This window comes from Melozone crissalis, unplaced genomic scaffold (genome assembly GCF_028551555.1).
Source record: "Melozone crissalis strain CALT ecotype California unplaced genomic scaffold, PUWL_Pcris_2 ptg000063l_1, whole genome shotgun sequence".
Taxonomy (NCBI): Eukaryota; Metazoa; Chordata; class Aves; order Passeriformes; family Passerellidae; genus Melozone; species Melozone crissalis.
The window spans coordinates 14,472,706-14,489,489 of NW_026535841.1; the positions used below are offsets into that span (position 1 = coordinate 14,472,706).

Here is a 16,784-nt window from a genome sequence, read left to right on the forward strand (position 1 = left end):
GGCACTGTGGGTTCAAAGAGAGGGTTCAAACAATGAAATCATTAAACCTTTCTCTCCACAAAGCTTTCTTGTGTTTATCTCTTTGCTGTGCCTTGTGATAACACTTGGCCAGAGCCAAAATCCACTGTGTTAACAGAATGCAGCTGGATGGAGCAGCAGAGCACAATTGGCTTTACTGGCAGGATGTTGTAGATAAAGGGAATTTCACTTCTCTCCCAGCCAACCCTGCACACCCAGCCAGGGTGCTCCCTTCGTGCAGGCATTAATCTCCAGCTGAGCTGATTGCCTGGCAGCTCCTGCTCAGCACAGGAGTCCCTGCAAGCACAGGGGTGACCCTGGCCCAGAGGCTGTGTCTGCCCTGCCCAGCACAGCAGCACCAGGCTGTGTCCAGGAACGACATCTCAGTGTTGAGCAGCAAGGGGGCTTTGTGATCCTCTGGGGAAAGGACATTTTGTTGATTTAAGCATGGAGCGTTCCAGGGTAGAGCTGCAGACATGCAAAGTCAAAGCTGTCACTGCACATTTTTAAAGGTGAGCAGGAGAAGGAGCTGCCCAAGGACACTGCAGTGTCCCAGCTGTGGGGCTGCTCAGGTCCTGCCCTGCTCTGAGGGACACCTGGAAAGTCTCTGAGCAAACTTTTCTCTGCTTTGGGTGGAACTTGGATAAAGGCTGCTCTGACCCATGGACTAGAGCTGGTCTCCTGTGAGCCATTCCAAACTTATGAAGCAAGAAAGATCATGTATCTTTTATTGCCCTATGCCTGATTACATTACAGAAAGAGTTGTAAGATGAAAACCAAGTGGTCTTCAAAAGATTAGTGCAACTGTTGCTATGGCGTTCTGAAAGAGATTAAAGAATTGACATTGTCAGCAAGAACTGAACCTGAAATTCTAAAATAGCCTGGTAGGGCTTGGCTCAGTGGAGCAATGGTAGGGTAAATCAGCAGTTCCATCTGCTGATGGGAGCTGATGCACCCTGGTACAAACTGAGTCCTTCCCCTGTGGAAGAACATCCTGTGAGCTCTGCTTGGTCCAGTGTCCAGTGTGCACGCACAGTACCCTGGCAGTGCCAGCGTCAGTGTGTGGCTGAGACTGTCAGCTGCCCATCAGGCACTGCAGTTCCTCATGTGCCTTTTGCTCGTGGTGCTTGGTTTGTGTGTTTCTGTGCATTCTGAACTCACAGTGTTGGTGCTCCTGCTGCAGCACCCACTGCAGAGCTGTGACTCAGCCAAAACCACTTTTTGACAGTTTTATGTGTGCTTGTTAACTGGCTTTCCATTAAAACAGAGTGATCAAAACCGTAGCTCCCAAAGCACTGTTGTTTTATATACACATTTATGTCTGCTGTTCCCTAAGGGAAGGAATTTTTAAGGTATTTCATTGTAATGAAGTCCCTGCAATACCATTTTAAAATATGGACCTGAATAAATAGAGTTTTCATCCCTGCACAGTGTGTGAGTTCACACCATAAAGCTCTATCTAGTTCAAGGGCACACAAGTGCAGAATTCTCACTCTGGTTCATCTTTCACTCTTTGGTGAAGTGGAGGCAACAGGCACAGAGGAGCTTTCCAGAAGGAAAAATCCATTTCCTGATTTGCTTATCACAAACAAACAAATGAACAAACAGATCATCCACGTGTCAGACTTTTCAGCTGACAGGTATTGTCTCAGATAATTCAGTTATGACTCACATGAAATAAATACTGTGAGCTTGGGAAATTTATTTTATGCAAAATGGAGCTATTCTATTAATAGTGCTGACTGGGACAGCTTGGATCAGCTCTGCAGCCCTGAGCAGAACCTGAAGTCAGGAGATTTCAGAGTTAGTGTGGAAGAGCAGAGTCCCAATGCCCTGGTGTGAAGGGACACACAGAGATGCTCCTGTGCCTCCCCCTGCCCCAGTGCAGGCTGCTCTAAAGGACAGCATTGCTTCCTTCAGGTTTGGGGGGATGGAATTGCACTAATTGTGCAGAAATTGTTGATATCAGCTGAGGGCTCTGCACCTGCCAGTGTAAAGCACCGTGTCACACAGGGACTGGGACCTGCAGTGCTGATTGATTCACTTATCTGGGGAGAATTGGCTTTTTGTGCTGCCTGCCCATCAGGAAACAAAAGCAGAACACGGACAAACTGTTGTTCATTGATCTCAAATTGGTCAGAAGGTGCAGACAGCATAAAGAACCCAAAATTACTCAATTTAACTCTGCCTTTTTGAGTCCCACAGATCCTTTCTGCAGCCCTTGCACTTTGCCTCCAGCTTCTGTTTCCCTCCATTTACTGCATTCCTGCTTTACACAGTCACATTGAGCCCAACCTTTGCAGGAAATGAGAATGGACCAGTGAGGCTGTCCCAGCTGGCTGCAATGAGTATTTCCCTTGGTCCAAGCTGAATGCCATTTTCTATGAGTATGTGCAATTTCCTCTTGAGCATCTCCAATCTGACAGTGCTGTGGGATGGATTACTTTGGGATTTTTAAGATGCTGAGGAGAGGTGGGGCCAGCTAACGTCCAGGTTTTCAAAGATCTCTGAGAAATGTTAATATGAGGCTTAATAGATGCTTCTTAATCTTGACAGGAGGCAAAGCCTGCTAAGCAAACAAAACCTTGCAGAACATCAAGAATGTGCAGGGAGACACAAAGTAAGTTATTGGCTGCTGGGTGTGCTGATGCCAGAATGCTCCCCTGGAAGAGGAGTGTCAGAAACCTCTGGAGAATTCTGTGTGAGCCCAGCTGATCCAAGTCGGGGGCTGGGCCAGGGTTCAGTGGAACTGAGCTCCTGAAGGGGAAAGGAGGGACAGCAGGGCTGCCAGGGGGACACTTGGGCCAGCTCCTGGCACTGCACTGTGTAATGTGTGAAATCCGGAGGCTGTGTTGTCCTGTGGTGTATTTTGGGGGTTGTTTGAAGTGTTGCTTCAGCTCTGTGGTAGTGCCCCACCAGAAGAAGACATCTTAGACAGCAGTGCATATTTGAAGTGACAGCTGATTTAAATTCGGGCTGTTTAACGCAGCCACAGAGGCAATATTGCAGCTGCCACACGCGCCAGCAGAGCGAGCTGCGCTCAGGAGGACTCTCCAGGGCTGGCCTTGGTGCCGGAGCTGCTCAGCACTGTGCCCAGCCCAGGGCAGAGGGAGGAGGGCAGAGGGCACTGCCAGCAGGGGCAGAGCGGCTCCAGAGGCCGCTGCTGGCAGATGTTTGCAGCTGGCAGAGAGCTGGAGTGGAGGGCAGGGGGTTCCTCACTGGTGATCAGTCTGCAGTTCAGGCTTTGCAGAGCTCAGCCATGGCCAGCTCTGCAGCAGGGGCTGCTCTGGCTGCACTGCTGAGCACAGAGCTGCTGCTGCTGCCAGGGCTGGGGAGCAGGAAACAGCTGGGAGAGCCTGGCATGGCCTATGTGGCACAGGAAATGGCACCCAGCAGCCTCCATGGCTGGGTCGTGCCTTCTCCTCTGGAATAATGCACCAGTTCTCCCTAAACTTGAGTTTTCTCATTAACTATAGCTAACAGGGGATTGTCTGGACTTAACTGGTAAATACACATCCACTGTCCAAACTAACTCCAGACAGCAAGCATTATTTTATTTTATTTTATTTTATTTTATTTTATTTTATTTTATTTCATTTCATTTCATTTCATTCTATTTTATATTTTATTTTATTTTATTTTATTTTATTTTATTTTATTTTATTTTTTGTGGTTTTCCCTGAAGGGTAAATGGCCTGCAGCTCCTCATGCTGTCACTCCCAGGAGGTGGCAGCTGCAAACAGAGCAGTGTCTCAGCCAGCTGAGCTGAGGTGGGATAGCTGTGACCCATACACAAAACCAGAAGGGATTTCTCTTCATTGGCAGTTTCCAATGATGGTTTTGATCTGTAAAGAGAGTTCTGGTATTTCTGGGGGAGGCCTCACTCTCCTCCCGCAGGTGAAATGTTTAAATGTTTGCTTAGCAGAAGTGTGCATTGTTCAGGCTGAACTGTAATTGATGATCTCTGAGGTGTTCCAGCTTGGACAGTGGAACGATGGAGACAGCAGAAAATGCCTCACTCTAATGGGATGTAATGAGGGAGCATGGGGTTAAAACTTCACCATGACGTTTATAAGGCTCAGTGTTTTAATGAACTGCCCCCACACCTTGAAAACCCAGGAACTTTTCACCTCCAATTTGCTCTTGTTGTGTGTTTGCCGTGCCCTGCTCTGAGTTTACAGTTCATTATCCAGACAGGTGCTCATCACTGGGGATGTTTGTCATGGAATTCACTCACAATCTGCACTTCAAACTCACTGGTTCTGCTTGAGGGAGATGAAGCACAGGAGCCAGGGCAGGGCTGAGCACAGTGCAGGGGACAGAGCTGCCCTCTGCTTCTGGCTCTCCTCTGCTGGAGGGGAGCAGCAGTGGGGATGGCATTGGATTCATCCATAACCCCAGAACCAGAGGGCTACCAGAGCCTCACCAAACCTCACCATAAAAACCCCTTTAAAACATGCCCCAGCTCTCCATGTGATCCCATCTGCTGAGGGAATCCCAGCCCAGCCCTTATGGCCCCATTGCTGTGGGGTGTCCTTAGTCCCCAGTTAAACTGCAAAGGGAATCCACACAAACACTGGACTTTCCCCTCAGAAACAAATCATGCCTAATATTTAATGCTCCAGCACCATGGCATGACCACCTGCACGCTGGTGAGAGAGGGAATTTCAGCAGGCAAATGGAAAAAAAGTACCACTGATATTAATTTTAATCAGGTCCCAATCATCTGATTTGTCCTCTGTATTTTTTTTCCCCCTAGCAGTGCTGATTGTCTTTCTGCAAGATTTGTTACTCCACAGAACAATAATAGAGGCTGTAATGATGTAATTTATGGCTGTAATTTGCTTTTGGAAATCCTCTATTAGCGAAAAATAGCAACAGTGCAGTTTTATTAATTGCAGGAGGTGACTGTTGAATGCTGAGTGTCAGTGCCAGAGGAGAGGCTGTGCTGTGCTCTGCTCCCCAAGGTCTGTAGGAGCAGAGCTCTGTGTCCTTTGGAGCCTGTGCAATGAGTGCTTTGCTTAAACTGAATAAGTGCAAAAATAACTCAAGTTCACTGGGAAGTTTGAGGAAATGACAGAGGGAAGCATTAGCCTGTAAATTCAGCATTGAGAGGCACAGCAGAGTGTTAGTGCACCCCGTAATGTGCTCACAAACTCATGGCTCTGCAGAATTGCACATTTATTTACACCTTCTACCCCCAAACTGCTGCTTGCAGCTCAAGCCTTGAGCTTCATTACTGAGCTCCCCTCTCGGTGTGCCGTGCCAGGGAGAGCCACTCCATCTCCATTCCTTCTGTAATGTGGACATTTTTTACCCTGGCACAACACTTTCATTTCCATTTGCATAAACCAGGCTTTACCAGGACGTAGCTTGGGGGAGCAGCGCGCGGGCAGAAATCACCTCTGTGTGGTTTAAAGGTGAATTCCCTTCCCTTTGTGCTCTGGAGCAGCTCTGGGCTGGCCGAGGGCCAGGCTGGCTGTAACCTCTGTGCTCTTGAGCTCTGCTTTTGGGGAGCTGACAGAAGGCAGGAGCCTCCTGCTGCTCAGATGATGTCAGCAGCAGAGAGCAGAGCCATCCGTCTCAGCCCTGGCTCCTCAGCATCGCTGTGTCCAGGCTCTCTGTGCCTTTTTTTGGGGAGTTTTACACAGCTTGCTGCTTGGTGGGGCCAGCAGAGGAGCCTCCCTCTGGAGCTGGGACAAAATGTCAATTGGAAGTGTGGAAAAGCAGGGCTGGGAGGAGCTGCCAGCTGGCACAGGTACCCTCAGGCATACGCTGTAAGGCTGCCTGCGAGCTGCAGGAACCAGCCTGGAGTGGGAGTAAATAAATTCCAGACTCAGCCATTCCTCCTCGCTGCCCTTACCTCATCCCAATTACGGGCTGCTCATTGAGCCCTGGGAGCTCTGACAGCAAAAATAGGAATTGTCTGGCGGGGTGGGAGCCACATGTCTGTCTGCACTGGGTCCTGCCTCTCCTGGCCCTGTGGCTCGGGCCACTGCAGTTAACTCATCTCCACAATGGGCATGGACATGGATTTCCTGAGTTACAGTGCAGGGTTTGGCTCACAGCATCATTCTGTACAGCATCATTTTGTACAGCATCATTCTGCTTCTCTGGGAAGGAAAATTCCCTGCTTAACTGGGGATGCTGGTCTGCCTCCCCTGCTCCAGCACTGCCAGGGCAGTCCTAGCCCTGAGGAGTGAAAAATCAGAGTAATTCCATAAGTGGAGCCAGCTTTGTGGCTAGAGGTGATGTCTTTTATCAGGCCATCCAATAGAGCTGGAAAAAAGGCCAAGCTCTCAAGCACACTGATCTTTTTTCAAGCCTCTTTCAGCTGGAAGTTGCTGTGAGATGCTCAGATAAAGTTAATGGTCGCTGGGATTGCTCCAGGTTACACTAACACAGAAAATGTGCCTTAAACAAATGGCTTTGGTGCCTTGGTCTGTCATATCCCTGACTTACACAATGACCCTTTCAAGGATGCTTCTCCAGCCAGGAGCCTCCAGCAGGGTCTGGACAAGCAGCCCCTGAAGGTAAAACTTGTTTCTGCTTGAGGAGGGGGGAAATAATTGCATCTGTGGTTATACATACTGTATATATTTAATTTTCCTACTTCTAGATGTATGCCAGGTTTGGTTTCTATAAGGCTCACCAGTCTATCAGACGTGTGTCTGATCAATAATTTGATTTTCCTGTGTCACTCTCTCATCTTTTTAACCACACTGAGTTCCTGATGTCTGTACAGTATCTGCTCCCATTAATGCAATAATCCTGTTCCTGCCCTCTGTGTGCTTTGCTTATGTAGAGCTGCTGTGAAGTCAGTGGAATCAATAAACTATTTGAAAAGGAAAAATGATCTAGGTACAAGGATAGGAAATAATAATTACTATTTTCTGCATGTTTAGGACCACTTTTTTAAAAGTTTATGGCATTTTTGTTACAGATTTTGCTTATCAAAAATTAAAACTGTACAGCCAGAATAAGAAAGGAGCGAGTAGAAAATTCCTCTTGCTGATTTCAAACCAGGGTAAATGAAAGTGAAATACTGAAGCAGAAGCTGCCTGCTTCACTTCCACTGTGGTTTGAGCAGGGCTCTGACATCCCCAGACTTGAGCAAGTGCACAGCCATGAACTGAGGAGTTCAGGAGCTTGCAGGGCATGAGCTCTGTCTATGAGAAGGAGAAAGCAGCTCATTAATAGTCCATGGCATATTAATCTACCCAAATAAAACAAGTTCACAACCTCCAGAGCAGCCATAAAAACCATCCCTGTATCACCCCAGTTCTTTAAAACAAGAAATTGTCCTTGGGACCTCATCCTTGAAGTGCATGAGGCGTTTAAAATCCCTTCAGCTCAGTGGCAGAGCTCGGATCACCCTCACACCCTCAAGTCAATGCTCTTCATGTGTTTCCTCCACTCAGTTTCCCAAGCGCTTGTCTGAGGGCGCTCAGCAGATGAAAATTCTGTGTATGGCTACATGCTGCAGGTGTTTTCATACATCTGCCAGAAATTAAATGTGTTTAATTCATGCCCTGCATAAATGCATGAAAACAGAAGTTTTCAAGAGAACTTAGGACAATTTACTGCTTGTTTTATCAAGTGTAAGTGTGCTCAGAAGTACCTGCAAGTGTACTTGGGTCCATGAGCAGCAGTGCGCTGAAGCAGCAGCAGCAATGGTTCTCAAGTGTGTTGGGCTCAGAATAAGGGCTTTTAACCTGCCACTTCACTCATTTTCATCTGTCCCCATTTCCTATGCTAAAAAGAGCCAGTTATGGTGCTGGAGTTGGAATATCTCAGGTAATCACTCACATTTCCAGCCATAACTACAATTTTTTCTCTCTAGATAATGTTTCCTATGTAAGTGCTTTCATTTCTGAGTCAATTTAGTTAAATATTGAAAGTGAGGACTGAAATGGCACAAAGAGGAGCAGGTAGTTTCCTGTGTTACAAATAAGCATCTTCTAAAAAATCTGGGGTTTTTTTTAGTTGATGTATATGCTTGGAGAATTAAAATGTAGAATTCTGCTTCCCATCTTCTCCAGTCACTTTTATGTCCTTATTCGGTATTTTAAGTGGTTACAGGAAGATGAAATATGGGGTTCTGTTTCCCATCTCCTGCAGTTGTCCTGAAAGGTTTTTGTTAAGTTTTAATAGGTTCCAGAATTGTTTCCTTTGAAGTCCTTTTCAGTTCCAGACCCTTCCTCCACCCAGCAGGAAATGCCATCTCTCTTTGCAAATGCAGACTGGCCCCTGAACCCTGGCATGGCTGTTCAGCCAACAGAAAGCAGCTTTGGTGTAAGAGTTGGGTTTTCCATATTAATTTTATTTCTTTATTTAATATTATTTAATATTATTTAATATTATTTAATATTATTTAATATTTGAGCTGTTCCTGGTGGGATTTGGTGCCCCAGCTCCAGCAAGGCAGAGAATCCTCAGGAGTTCCCCCAGGTGTGCTGGGGTTCAGCTGATCCGGGTGCTCTGCTGTAGGAGCTCTCCCCTCAGTCTCTGCTCAGCACTGGCACGTGGAGCCCGGATGGGGCTGCTTTTACAGAAATAATGAATTCACATTCAGGCAGGGGAACTTTACTGGTAGAAATATTAATGCAAGTGCTTAGATCCTTATTTCACAAGGGAGAGGAAATAAGATTTCCTGGTTAGTCTCAGTGCCTGTGGCAAACTCCTACAGCTCCAAAATTAAGTTTTGAATTGGTTTTATGAACTGCATATGATAAAGTTAGTACAACAAACACAGTGAAGTAAATATTTACTTCTGAAACCAATTTGTTAAAAGAAATCTGAATTTGATTCTCAGTTGTTCAGACGTGGAGGAAGTGACAGGAGCTTCAGAGGCATGGTGGTTCTGTGGTTCTGGGTTCTGTGGTTCTGTGGTTTTGGGGTTCTGGGTTATGTGGTTCTGGGGTTCTGTGTTTCTGGATTATGTGTCTCTGGGGTTCCGTGTTCTGTGTCTCTGTGGTTCTGGGTTCTGTGCTCCTGCCTCTCTGGACCTGCTGGCTGTTCGGGTTCTTTGTTCCCCCTGGCTCCAGAGCTGGAGATGAGACCAGGGCTGCTGTCCCCCTCAGCAGGGACAGAACGCTGCCCTGGCTGCCAGGACGATCCCTTTCCCATCAGCTCTGCACGAGGGGCATTCCCAGCAGAATTTACCGCAGAATTTCTCAGGATTTGTCCCTTTGGGAAAGGTCCCAACCCAGGGTGTGCCCACTGCTGCTTTCCCTGCTGGCCAGAAACATTTCTGCCCTTTTCACGTGGAACGCTGATAGGATTTCACCTTTTTGTTCACAATTACAAAACTCCTGCTGTCACAATAACGTGGGTAGAGCCCAGAGCTCTGTCCCTGGCCCTGGGTCAGGGTGACCTGGGCAGTGCCAGCCTTGCCTGTCACCACCTGCAGGCAGAACCAAGCAATGAGGTGCTCCAGTCCCTTCTTCCTTTGCAAGGGATGCTCACTGTGACAGATTATGGAATTACATTTAGCAACACAGTCTGCATCTGCTGAATCAAAGTAATCATGGGTGATGCTTCTCCTGCACGTCTGGATGCTAACAGGATGGATTCACTGGAGGAAAGTGGGGATTAGTCATCCAAGGATCCAGAGATATTTCTCTGCATCCCTGTCTCTTAATATATTCTGCATCCCCCTTTTCTGTCTGCAGAGTGTAATTTATCAGGACTCAGAAATTCCACTAGCAGGGTATTTGAAAACTGTGCAAGCAGGGAAGAGAACTGAATGGTTTGTTGCTAATGGAGGGGGCCAGTAATTAAGATTTATCTTAATGTGGAGACTGAGCAGAGACAGGATCCTTGATGAAAAGGGCATTGCATTTGCAGAACACCGAGTTCCTATTCTGAAGAGACACTCAGATCTTGATCATAAATTACACTGTCCACAAAAGCCACAGGGAGGATTGAGCTGGGCCCACAGAATTCCCATCCCAGCTCTGCTTTCTCTGCTCCTGGCCCCAGGAAGTGTCACTGAGTTCTGGCAGGGCTCCAGCCCAGGAGAAGCTGCTGAGAGCCCCATCTTATATAGATTTGGAATGGCCTGGTTTTTCTCCACAAGTAATTTGTTCCTTAGCTGACATTTTCCTTGGCAGAGTGGACCTCAGAGTCAGGGAGTAACCTGGATCCCAGCTGCAAGTCCTGCAGCTCAGAGTCAGAGAGAAACCTGGGTTCAAGCTCCAGCCATGGAGAGCCTGGATTCTCCATGTTTGGAGGCTGAGGATGCTGTTAAGGCAGCAGGCTGTCCCCTTTTGGTGTCACTCCTGGACAGCATCTCCCTATTTCTCCTGCAGCTGATATCACTCATGAAGTGAAAGCCCTTGTATTAGAAAGTGATAAATGAAGAGCAGGACTGAGGTGTTCTGGGCCAATGGTATTGGAATCAAGTGGAAGAGAATTCCCAGAGCGGAATTCCTTCCCCTCCTGCACCCAGGGTCTGTGGGTGTCAGAGGGCCCAGCTGGCAGAAAGCACAATGTATAATTTACTGTTAATCTGGGATTATGGGGATAAGCGCAGTCTGCTGCCTGCCAGCGTTGTTTCCTTAATCGGCTGTAATCTCAGCAGCATTAATGACTGAACCACACCCACTGTGCCCCCGCACCAGCCCCACAGCAGAACAGAGCAGCTCTGTGCCTGCGCTGGGGCTGAGGCACAGCTCAGTGCCCCTCCTGGGCTGCCTGGGGTGTTTGCAGCTGGCACGGGCACTTCAGGTCTCCTACATCTCCTCTGGCAAATGTCAGTGCTCCTCAGGGATGGGGAGCCTCGGTGGGAGCACAGCCCAGCTCCTGGGGCTCTCCTGGGTGGGTGGGCTGTGTCCCCACTGCGCCCTGTCAGCAGCAGCACTGGCTGGCTCTGTGTGTGTCTGTGAGACAGCTCTGGGTTCATTTTAAGGCTGGCAGTGCCCAAGTGCCCTTTCCCACATCCCTCCAAGGCACTCTCCCCATCAGTGCATGGCTGGCATGTGTGTGTCAGTCCTTCAGGTCTGTGCCACAGGTCTGTCACTGCCGAGGTGCTGTGCCTGTGAGAGGGACAGATCTGAATGCTGAGCCACAATTAACATCATCCTGGGAGACTCCACTCTCAGAGTTTCCAGCCTGCACGCCGGACCATTCTCATGACCTCAGGCTGCCATGGATTTCTCTTGATAACACCATCTAATCGGATTTGGAGTTTAATTAAACAGCTGTCACTTTGCTTCCTCATTCTGCCACAATTTAATGTTGAATTAGTTCCTGAATCAGTCATGGCTGAATGCTTTGCCTTCTTACAACCCAGAGCTTGGATGAACATCAGGTTTGCTCTTCAGCTCAGCCCAAGCAGCACTTTGTGTTCCTGCCCTTTGTGCAGAGCTCCCACTGCCCTCAGTGCAGGTGCCCTGACTGAAAAGGGCTGGAATAAAAGGTGAGATTGCTGCACAATCAGCCCTAGGGTTGCCTACAGCACATTTGCTTTGGGGGAATTCTTTCCACTTGCTAAGAAAGGTGATTTTTGTGCAAAGCAGCCCTGCAGAGTTTGCTGTGAGCAGCACAGTGGCTGCAGCTGGGGAAGGGAGTGCTGCTGCTGGTGGCTTCATCCAAATAAACCTGACCCAGGCGTGGCCAGAACATGAGAGGAGCTTTGTGGTGCTCTGAGCTGTAAAAGCAGCTCGAGGAGGAACGCTTGGAGATCTGCACAGTGGTGGGTTTGCATCAAATTCTGTCAATACATTTTGAAGTAATTTCTTATACACAAAATTCAATGATTTGCTCTCAGATATCTCCTTTGATACCTCCTTGAGCCTAACCACTAGAGTTTTCCTCTAATCATTAGAGGGAAATTTGTTCTTTAATTACACTATTTGTTAATGAAATGCGTTTAAATAGTAATTATTTCCTTCACGTGTTGTATCCATTGAAGGGATGCCCTGGTAACAGAAAGAACCTTCCTGACAGTTTGCAGATGATCTTCAGGCAGGAAAGGCAGCTCAGCCTCTGCAGTGGCAGTCAGATGTTGTTGGGATTTGGGCATTGTGCTGCCAAGACAGTTCCAAAGCCAGGATCTCCCTTGTTTCCATAGGATTATCTGTGTAGCTCTGTGGGATTTCTGGGCTGTTCAGATGGTCTGGGGAAAAGCCCAAAGATGGCCTTGGGCCCCCGGGTTCGAAAGGACGAGAGGAAGCTTCAGATTTGTTCTTGGTCTTGGTGTTTATTAATTGCTTATCTAAAAGATTTTCTCTTGGCCTGACAGAGTTCTGCTCAGCAGTCAGCCATGGGCACACACTGAAAGCCCCTGGGGCGGTCACCTATCTTTATACCCGGAGTTACGTATACAATATTTATCATTTTTCTCCAATACCCTCTACCCTTATTAACCAGTGTTCCCCTAGTAAGGTCCAATCCCGGAGTGCCAACATCACCACAGAAGATGGAGGTCTAGAGGAAGAAGAAGAAGGAGAAGGGCACGCCCCAATTCCTCCATCTTACCTCTCTCGACCCCCCTGTACAGAAATTTTAAACCCTGTATCTCACACTCCAATTAACTTGTCCCTTCACCATTCACCCCAGTGAAATCCTCCCGTCCTCATACTGATGTCATCTCCCATGTGGGATCAAAGTCCAGCCACCAGACATCTCTGGCAGCATTCCAGAACTCCCGAGCCCCCCAGGGGGGGTCTTGTTCACCCTGCACCCCAGTTCTGAGAGACTGAGATCCCACATCTCCCCCTTCTGTTTGCACCAAAAGACTTTTTTTTGCTTTTATGTGAAAACCCCCCAAAGTCCTTAGTTTCTTTTCATTTCTCTTCTGGGTCGTTTTTCGCAGCCCGAGTCTCGACTTCTGTCTGAGTACTCGTCTCTCTGCTTCTTGGATCAGCATTCTCGTGTTCTCGCGTTCGGAATGGTTTCACGTGCCGCGCTGACACCCACTTCAGACCTCGATCTGTGGAGATACAAGCGAAACCCTTTCCCCAAGTGATTAGTCTGAAAGGACCCTCTATTTGTCCGGTCTCTGGGTTCCTGATCAAAACTAAAGGATTTTCCCTTAGCTTTGCCTGTGTGTTGTTTAGAAAATGTCTCACGATCGGTGGATCAGGTTCCGAGGATGAGCTATTTAGGAAATTCAGCACATACAATGCCTTATTTAATTTCATGTGAGGTGTTGCCTCTGGCTCACCCCTTCTCTGTCTGTCCAGAAGGGATTTTAGGGTGTGATGTGTTCTCTCAATGATTGCCTGACCTGTGGGTGAATGCGGAATACCAAACGTGTGTCTGACACCCCATCTTTTCAGGAATCTGTCAAGCACCCTGCCTGTGTATGTTGGACCATTATCTGTTTTTATCTCCTGAGGCACACCTAATGCTGCAAATGCCTGCAGAAAGTGTCGGCAAGCATGGTCGGCTGTTTCCCCAGCATGTGCTGAAGCAAAGACTGCACCTGAGAATGTATCTACAGAAACATGAACATTTTTGAGCTTCCCAAAAGATGGGTATTTTGTGACATCAGCTTGCCACAACTGAAGACTTTGCAGCCCCCGCGGATTGATGGCCCCGGTAGAAGAAGGTGGCTGCACAAGCTGACAGTCTGGACAAGCACTAATGATCTCCCTCGCCTGACTCTTTGTGAGACGAAAGGACTCCATCAGTGCTTGCGCATTCTGATGAAAGAACGCATGACTTAACCTTGCCTGCTCAAAAATGTCCGGCAGCGTTTGCAAAATGGGCATTGTCAACCTGTCCGCCCGAGCATTCCCTTCCGCTAAAAACCCTGGAAGTGTTGTGTGCGCTCTAATGTGTGTGATAAAATACTCCCTTTCCCTGCTCTCTAGCAGTGTTTTCAAGCTTGTCAGGTATGAGTATAAAACCTCATTACTGACTTCTTTCAAGAGCGAACCCTCCAATCTCTTGACCACACCCGCAACATATGCGGAATCTGTCACCAGATTGAGAGGCTGTTTGAACAACTGAAATGCTCGGACAACGGCCGCCAACTCCACAATTTGTGGAGAGCCCTGAACCATCCTCACGTCTGATTCCCAATCCCCTGTCGTTGAGTCTCTCCACGTGATCACTGACTTGTGTGTCTTCCCCGAGCCATCCGTGAACACGGTGATCCCGTCCAAAGGTTCTTCACTTATCTGTGGTTTTGCTCTATAGCATATTTGCGATTGCAGTATTCTGTGTTGGGGAAAGTGGATTGTGCAAGCTCCTGGGAACGCTAACAATGCGATTAACAGGTCTTTCGATTGTTGCATTGCCCAATCGAAGTAGTCTCGTTTCAGAGGTAACCTGATGACTGAGAATTCTCTTCCTGCCATTGTCAGCAGCCTTGTTCTCGCCTTTATGATGATTTGTGCTGCCATCTCCAGATCTGTGAGAATCGTTTTCGCGGGCCTGTGCGGTAGGAAAATCCACTCTATGATTATCAAAGAGTCCTTTTGTGATTCATCCCATTGGAAGATCAAACCATGGAACTGCGTTTTCTTCCCCAGCACTGCCAACTGAAAAGGCAACGATGGAACAAATCGATGTGCCTGCCTTTTCTGTATCGCATCCGAGATTTTCTCCAACTCTTTTCTTGCTTCTGGTGTGAGTGTCCTGGGAGAACGAATGTCTGTGTCTCCTCTCAAGAGATCAAGCAGTGCTGGAATGTCACTATTTGTGATTCCCAAAACTGGTCTCATCCAGTTGATTTCTCCCAAAAGCTGTTGCAAATCATGCAAATTGTTGACCTTTGTGCTGATCTCCACCTTTTGAGGCTTTATTGTTTTCTCTGAGATTTTCCACCCTAGATATTTCCAAGGTGCAACCTCTTGAATCTTTGAAATGCTGATTTCCAGACCTGCCTTTTGCACCTCTGCGATCACACAGTCACGAGCTTCTTGCAGCTCCTGTCGTGTTGATGCTGCGATGAGCAAATCATCCATGTAATGAATGATCTTCGCCTTCGGAAATTTCTTTCGTGCTGGTGCCAAAGCTCGCGCCACGTACCATTGACAGATCGTCGGAGAATTTTTCAGGCCTTGTGGAAGGCAGACCCAATGGTACCGCTGCAGAGGCGTTTCCCTGTTGATACTCGGGACTGAAAAGGCAAATCTCGGAGCATCATCTGGATGGAGTGGGATACTGAAAAAGCAATCCTTGAGGTCAATGACCACAAGCTGCCAATCTCTGGGAATCATTGAGACAGATGGAAGTCCCAACTGAAGTGGCCCCATGTCTTCTATGACTTCGTTGATCTTCCTGAGGTCGTGTAACAACCTCCATTTGCCCGACAACTTTTTCTTGATGACAAACACCGGAGAATTCCAAGGGCTGTCTGTTGGCTTGATGTGTCCCTTCTGCAATTGTTCTTGGACCAGGTCTTTCAAAGCACTCAATTTTTTCCGCTCAAGGGGCCACTGATCCACCCAAACTGGATCATCTGTTTTCCATGTCAGCTTCAGTGTGGCGAGTGCTGCAGTGACCCCTATTAAAAATCCATTTCGATCTTCGCGCCCCATTGTGCCAAAAGGTCCCGACCCCAGACTGTGATCGGCTTTTGAACGACAAAAGGACGAATGATCGCCGTCTTATCTCCTGGTCCCGTGACAACGACGGAATTCTCACTTTGCAGACACAGAGATGCTCCCCCGATGCCTGAGAGAGAGCCCAATGGCGCGACCAAGCTCCAATTGCGTGGCCAAAAGATGTACGATATTACTGTTACATCCGCCCCTGTGTCGAGCATACCTCTGATCGATATTGTCCTGTCCCCACATGTCAATTGGCACGTGAGCGTGGGTCGGTCTCGACCTATGTGCTTCACCCATGTTGTATGTACTTCAACATGCTCTTTCATAGGGAGACCTTCTTCGTCGAAGATTGACATGACCTCTCCAACTGCATGTGGTGGCAGTGCGAAGGCTCTCGCAACCACAGTATTTTCTGGTACAGTCAATGGTGGACGAAGCGCTCTTGCCAAAACTGTTAACTCTGTATTTTTGTCTGCTGAGACAACTGTTGGATAGACAATGAGCCCAAGAATACTGCACTTATCTTGTCCAACTATCAAAAAATCTTGTTTCTTGTATGAGTCCCCGCGGATACCTGTTGGTATCTCCGCATGACTTTCATCTAGAAAGCATACTAGTTTTGAAGCTGCCAATGCACACTGTGCCCCTGGTGGGAGGAGGTCTGGGTCACTGTGGAATCGACTGAGGGTTTTGCTGAGGGCATCTGCTTGTCGCTCACTGATGACTGCCCTGTCTGTTCTTGTGACACCGCCAGTATTTGTGTCGGAGCGCGCCGGGGATTTCCCGCGCTCAATTTCCCGTTTCCCGGATGCGGCAACGGATTTCCTTCCACATCTGTCCGGGAATAACATTCTTTCACGGAGTGTCTTCCTCTTCCGCACCGTGCGCAAATTGGTCTTTCCGCTCTCTGGACTGGCGTTGGTATATGTGTCCGTGGGCAATTCCTTTTCATGTGCCCAGATTCCCCACATCCGTAACACTGTCCTCCTTGGGGTCTGTTTCTTTTCTGCATTGCCGCAAGAACTTTGTTGATATTTTCGTCCTGTTGATGAAGTAATTTTTCGAACATCTTCTCCAATGTCTTGTCCTCTGATTGCCCTTCTGAGCGTTCCTTTAGCTGTTTCTCCCATTCCTCTTTTAGTTCATCCTTTACAATCGCTGCGACGTGCTGAGGCGTCCCCACCTTGCTGCATGCCTCCACCATCTCTGCCAAGGATGGCCGTCCTGGCATGGTGCTAATCACCCGTTGACAATCCG

At 48.0% G+C, this 16,784-nt stretch overlaps 1 protein-coding gene across 1 annotated transcript in view; it reads left to right on the forward strand.

Moving 5' to 3' along the window:
* The window catches only part of TMEM132C (transmembrane protein 132C), a 175,323-nt gene that overhangs the window by 133,392 nt on the left and 25,147 nt on the right, over positions 1-16,784 (forward strand). The gene's annotated exons all lie outside the window — the stretch shown is intronic.